This window comes from Podarcis melisellensis (genome assembly GCF_964234715.1).
Source record: "Podarcis melisellensis genome assembly, chromosome: 3".
In the NCBI taxonomy this organism is placed as follows: domain Eukaryota; kingdom Metazoa; phylum Chordata; class Lepidosauria; order Squamata; family Lacertidae; genus Podarcis; species Podarcis melisellensis.
Genome location: NC_138530.1, coordinates 75,003,969 through 75,011,002, shown reverse-complemented (window position 1 = coordinate 75,011,002; position 7,034 = coordinate 75,003,969).

The following is a 7,034-nucleotide window of genomic DNA, read 5'->3' as shown; positions in this document are numbered from 1 at the left end:
TGAGCTGAATAAAGAGCATGAAATCCACTCTCGACTGAGTATATTTCACTTGGCCTCCGAGATAAAAGTCCAGGAACTGTAGTATCCTCAGAAGTCAGCATGCTTTGAGGAGGACATGACAGCCTGTAATACTCTGTGCACATTGCCCATCAAAGTGCAGTCTGACACACCTGACCAGGGCCAGATTTAGGTTTGATGAGGCCCTAAGCTACTGAAGGTAATGGGGCCCTTTATATGTCCAGCTGTCCTTTGTCAACAACAAATTGTCACTGTTTTTTGTGTTGAATATATGCTAAATGATAATTTATGTACCTAATAGGTATCTAAAGCCATTTGCACATAACATAATATGTATTTTATCAAAGTAATTGTTGAACTGAAATACAGTACAATTAAGAAGAAGTATATTAATAGTGAAATATTTTCAGGCTCCCAAGAGAGTGGGGCCCTAAGTTATAGCTTATTTAGCTTATGTGTAAATCCGGCACTGCACCTGACCTAGATCAACATTCCCATCAGCTTGTGAGTAGGCGTGAGTGTGCACACTGTGTGCTCATCCTGCATGCTTGTATCAATTGTGAGGGCACAATTACCAGGGGGACAAATGAAAAGATGGAATCTTATATTTGTAAGGATATAGAAAATAAGAGAAAGCCATCCCAGCAGGTAAGCAGGCAAGCAGTCAAAAATCAACCAACTAATCTTTTTTTCCATAAAAGGCCAAAACTACATAAGATCATGAGTTAGTGATGGTTTTGGTATTCACTTCATAGTATGCACCGCTTTATTAAATGCAGAAGCAGAGTCACGAAGCTCTGACTGGAAGACTCCATGGCGCTTCACACAAGCAAGGTTCCTACTTTGTTTTCTTCATTGGGGCAATTTCACAGTATCAATGAGCAGTTCTAAACCTGGAGGAAAAAGGTAAGAATTCAACTGTAGCCACATATATTTATAATATTCTACTGCTATTCTGTTATATTGCATTTCTGCAGTATTTCAAATTTGGATTCCTTTAATATTGCATTAAATATTTAGATGGTTGATTGGATGACACTATATTTATATTTCCTACTATATTTACAAGTCACCTTTTGTATCGCTATCATGACTGAGAGTTTACTTTTTAAAAAGGGTTGTGTTGACTCAGTGTGGGTCACTTGTTCCTTTATTTGTAGTGTTGTACTGAGCCAGACAATTGGTTCCTCTAGCCCATTATATGCTACATTGGCTCTTCAAAATCTCATATAGAGGTCTTCCCTGAGATCCTGGGACCATTTGCATTTAAAGCATGTATTTTATCACTGAGCCACGTTGTTGAGCCCTTACGCGAAGAACAAACTACCGGATTGGCTAATTGCTTATAAGTAACTCAACCAGTAATCAGCCCAGGTAGGCTACAGCTAGAGAAGGGTAGAGTTGATGAATAGTTGACTCTTCCCAATAGCCTTTAGGTCCCAGAAAGAATCATGGAGAACCTGTTCATTGCAAGCTTGATGACTTGGGCATATAAATTTGTCTTTGAGGGCTGCCTGTATGACGATAAAAATATTTGGGGTTGTTATTTTATAGATGTTCTGACAAGATATTAAACTTTATGAAATATTGTAGTTGAAAAGGAGCAATCTTGTAGCCAGTAGGTGGTGGCGATTAACATCGAAGAAGAAAGGAGGCATGCATTAAAAGAACTGGTGTGGTGTGGTGATCTCTGAGGGTGTGGGGCCCCTGGAATTATGTCATTCTGCATTTGCAAAGGTGCATTGGGGCAGCACCCACCTTTATATTAATTGGTCTGAACATATATCCTTGGGTGCTATATGTACACAGGTGGGATATAAATTGAATTTAATGTTAAATGTTCAGATAAGCACCAGCTTTGATAAAATGGAATGCTATTAACACAGAATACTCTGTAAGAATATTGTGTACACCATCAAATGGGTTGCACAAGTTCTGCAGAACTGAGAGCCAAATCAACAAAAGGGATTGCTATACTTGCAAAGTGTTGGGTGAGCTCCTTTAAGAGTGCTCTTGGAGGCTCAAGGAGGGTATCCTTGGGCAAAACATTTCAAACTCATATGCCTAAATTTAGGTACCCTTCATGGGATATGTTCACCCCATATTAACTTAGACAGGGAAAGCATTAATTAGCTCCAGAAGGGGCTTGCTGTAGGTTGCAGAGCAACTCTTTGACAGATCCATTAATAGAAATGAGCTCCTCTGACTCCATGTCCTGTGCTTTACATGTACAACCAGCAAAAGGAGTAATCTATTAGTACAACAGTTCATAATAAGTTGATCTTCTTTATTTAGTGCCTTTGGCAACAAGGACAGAGAGTTGCACTGGTAACAATGATTTTAAACCCATATGATGTACAAACCATAGTACAGACCAGCTAAACTCTGATTCGAGAAGCTGAAAATGAGGGCCTGGCCAAATTGCCACCATAAAGGGAGACTAAAAATTCAATTTATATTTAAGGTTTGCTAGTAACTTGTCAGAGTTATTCAGTTGATCTTGCAGTAGCACAGTGTTGTCATTTGCAGTGCTACATAATAAAGCTATATTGGAGGAAAATTGGAGTGTTATTTTTCCCCCTCTGGGATTATTGCATACATACAACAAAATGGTCAGCAGTTCTATCCAGAACACAGGGATGAATGCATTCCTGCCAGGGTAGAAAAATAAGCATGCCCTTGGGAATAAAAATTCATGTGACCAGACGCAGGTGGGGGTTGTGATCATTATTAGAAAAGCAGAGTATTTGGTACAAAAACATTATTAAGATTGGGATATTCTGTATTGGAATAGCTGCTATACTTTCCTGCTCTATAGTATCATATTTGTACGAAGACATGCATTATGTAGTTTAAGCCAATGTGACACAATTCATTGAGTGTATTCAACTACGTTTTACTCAAAGTAGACCTACTGTAATTAATGGGCCTAATGTAATCATGTTCGTTAATTTCAGTAGGTCTACTATGAGTGAAACAGTAGAGAGCCGAATCTACATGATAATAAAATATACTAAAGAAACTGGAAAAAAATGAAACTGAGAAAACAATTGTTACAACAATAAGCAACAAATAACTTGCCCTGACAAACTTACAATACAGACTTTTATCATGTCATGTGTTGAAGTTTCATTTGGTTACTCTAAGAGATCACGTCACCTTTTCCCATGAGTGCTGGGTGGATTCCTGCCACAGTCTGAACAACTTATGTATTCAACAAACATTTGTCATATGTTATAAAAGGAAAGTGGATTGTGTTTGCCCTTTGCCGCCCTCACCTGACATGTTAGTTTCCCAGCTGATGCTATTGACCATACTCTGTTATACCAAGAACCAATGTTCAGCTCAACACCGGTTTTCCAACAAAGAGGTCATCTTTAGGGTACTCATGAGCATATGGTATCCTAAGTCCAAGAAGTGCTGGTGCAGGGGACAATTCAGTTGTTTTGTTGTATATCTCAGGCCCCTCCAAACACTGTTCATCATGTGTGTGAGAGAGATACCCTGACCTCAGACTATTAGAATGCTTAAGGTCAACACCAGCACTTTGAATTAGACTCAGAAAGAAACTGGCAACCAGGGCTGATAATAAATGTTATGTTCCCTCCAGCTAGCACCAGTTAAGAGTCTAGCCACTGCTTTCTAAATTAGATGCTGTTTCCAAATACTTTGCAAAGGCATGTAGAACACATAGCAGTAATCTAGCCTTAAGTGCAACATGGCTGATGGAACTGAAGCTAAGGAGACCAGGTTCCCTGCGGGGTATCATTTCCAGAAGAACAACTCCTGTCTTCATTTTGGACATATCTCTCAATCAAGCTCTTCTTGGTGACCTGGCCTAACTTTTGCTGTGTTTCCCCTCAATGTATAACCTAAACATAGTGGCAGTGGAGGGCTCACCTTTCAAAAGCTTCAGTTTGCTCTCTGATGAAAAGAAAGCATAACTTTCTCAACAGTTTCCATTTGTTTTGGGGAACCAAAGCAGTCTAGAGAGGGTAAACTGTGTGTTGGTTCATCAGCTCCTGTTTCCCCCTCTCTGTCTCCATGGCTTGCAACCATACCTAATTATCTCTTGCCTTTTCTTTATCTTCTGTTGGGCTGTGTGTTGCTGCATTCTCAGTGCATTCTCCCTGCTCTGACCAGCTCACCTTCTAGTCCAACAGCCGGCACTTTGGTGCACTGAAGAGGATCTCTGTGGCCTTGTTTTGGCTCTCATCCAGCTGGCACTCAATGACCTGAATTCATTATTAAAGGGATAATGATGTGTGATGTGGGAAAACAAATATACCAAAAATAATGGACTTCCATGTGGTAAATGCAGTCCTAAACCATCTTTAATCTCTAGTGTGCCACAGCATTATTTTGACATCTTAATAAAATCATATAATTGATATTCTAAAAATTCCTCATTTCTTCACTTTTTATTATTATCAATAACTGCCAAGCTAAGTATGATGTGTTCACGTCCTTTCCATAGTATGATTTAATATCCCAGCCTCAATCATCTTGACCTTCTTTACAAATACGAAAAAACAGTTTGCTTCCTCCGTTCCAGTGTAGGCTTGAAATTGCTAGACCCTATAGTAATTACTTTAATGATGTTCTACCATTATAAGAGCATGCAATTATTAATCTAAAATAGGAAACTTTGGAGCAAACATAGTGACCTGGATGAAAATCTCATTAGTAGTCATTGGATAAATAAACCTTTCCTGTTTTTCCTTCAATGCGCTTTAACGTTAAAATCTCTGAAGCAGTGTTTTTCAAATATGAGAAAAAGTTGATAGGATGGCTTTGCTGACAGGTCAGGTGAAGCTGAGCAAGTAGAAAGTACATATACCATCGGTTAAGCACTATATTTACAGAAATAATAATAATACCTTATAATGCATCATTACCAATCAATCAATATGCCTGTGAGCTGACACCATTGTCCATCATGACCCCTCTCTGCTGAAGAGGATTCTGATTGTCGTAGCTGACAACCAAAAGGAGCACTACCCAGCAGTGATGGCAAACCAGAACAGGACTGGGTCTGGAAGAGGCTACTGAGTTGCAGCCATGCTGAGGGAAAGGAACTAATGATGGTCTGGGGTCTGGTTAGGGAAGGCATAAGAGACAGCTCAGAGAGAAAGAGGGAGAAGGTAAGCAGTGAGAGTGGGAGCAAGAGTGGAGGTCTGGAGTCTGAAATGGCTGAAGAAACCAAGGAGGCAGTAAAAGGGCCAAGAGACAAAACAGAGAATAGGATGCCCAAATGAGAAGGATGCAGAGGTCCTGCACCTTTTGCAGAAGTAGCAGTTCCAGCAGGTGTACTCTAGTCACCGTGATGGAAGAGGAAGTCAGCCGAGTGAAAGTAGGAACCTGAGAAGAAAGAGAGAAGGCAAAGTGAAGGCAGTGGACAAAGGAACAAAGAGACTGGAAAAATGAGAGCTGTGCATAGCTTATCATGATGAAACTCCTACCTATACCTGGAAACTGTGGTCTCAGATGAGGAGCATAGCAGATCTCTGCACCCTCAGCAGGAGCTGGCATATCCAGACATCTTCACTCAAGGATCAGAGATTTCAGTATGAATTGTCTTACTTCCTGGCTGGTTTGCAGATACCCCTCATCAACCACAGGAACAGAGGAGATGGCAAGCCAGGCTGGAATTTCCAGGCTGCTGGTGAAGTGCCTGGCTAGCTGCACATGGACCTTCTCAGAAGGTGTGGGAAATGCATACACATGCCTGCCCAGATCTAGGCCTGGCTGCAAGCCTGACTTCTGTAGAAGATCTTAGTCTGAGCTGCTTCACTCTGAAGCAACAGCTCCCCCTTAGAGCTCTAAGCTTTGCATTTCTGAAGTGGAGAAATGGGCAGCGCCTGTGACTTGGAGATCTATCTGCTTTGTCTATAGGGAGGCAGAGAAGATCCAGAGAGCATAGCCCTTATCAGTCCCCAGGAGCCCCAAGTACATGCACTACAAGACTTACGGAGGCAAGTGCAAGCCAAAGATACCCTCTGGCCATGCATTTCTATCCCAATACAGATTTGCTTGTTAATACGGAGAATCCCATGTCAAAACCTCTCAAAGAAGAGAAATAATGGACAAATCTTATCATTTACTTTTTGGTAACATCTAGATATAAGGTGAACTTATGTCATTATGATTATGCTTTGTTGATTTTATTTCTTTTGTTACAAATACAATGAATTTTTTTAATTAAAAAAAAAAAGAGTTTAGCCCAGAACATCTCAGCATAGTTGTATGGAATTAAATTTCATTAAAGTCAGTCGCAATCTCAGAAATTTTCCTAAAACTGGAATGTTTGCTGGTTCAATTCACCATTTTAAGGCTATAATCCTATGCACACTCAGCTGGGAATGAGTCCAAGTAAACACAATGGGGCTTACTGCTCAGTAGATATGTACAGTAAATGGGTGGTGGATCACACCCTAAACCAAATCTATCTGAGAAAATATGTGACTTTTTGTTATGGCTAGCATGCCTATTTTGAAAAGGCTTGAAATGCAAAAGTAAAAAATGGCGTACAGGCCTTAAAAAGCATAGTACATAGTCACATTGCATTGTAATACAAGGATATTTTCAGTCAGCAGCTTTTGGCATTCCTACATTAAAGATTTACTAGCTATTACTAAGAGAAAATATACCAGATCTTAAAAGAAATGGGCCACTATTACTTTGAAATGATCAAATATGCCAGAATGCTCATTTTGACTAAATAATATAAAATAATGCTAGGATTTTGAGATGTATTTATATATATTTAAGGCTATATGCACACACATACAAGCACACTCCATTCCCCCCCCCAATATCTCTCTCTCTCTCTCTCTCTCTCTCTCTCTCTCTCTCTCTCTCTCTCTCTCTCTCTCTCTCTCTCTCTCTCTCTCACACACACACACACACACACACACACACACACAGAGGCATATAATGAGAACATTATTTTCCATGTGCTTATTTTCTTGGCACTTGCAGTTTGGTTCTATGTGCGATAGCTATAGCATTTGCAT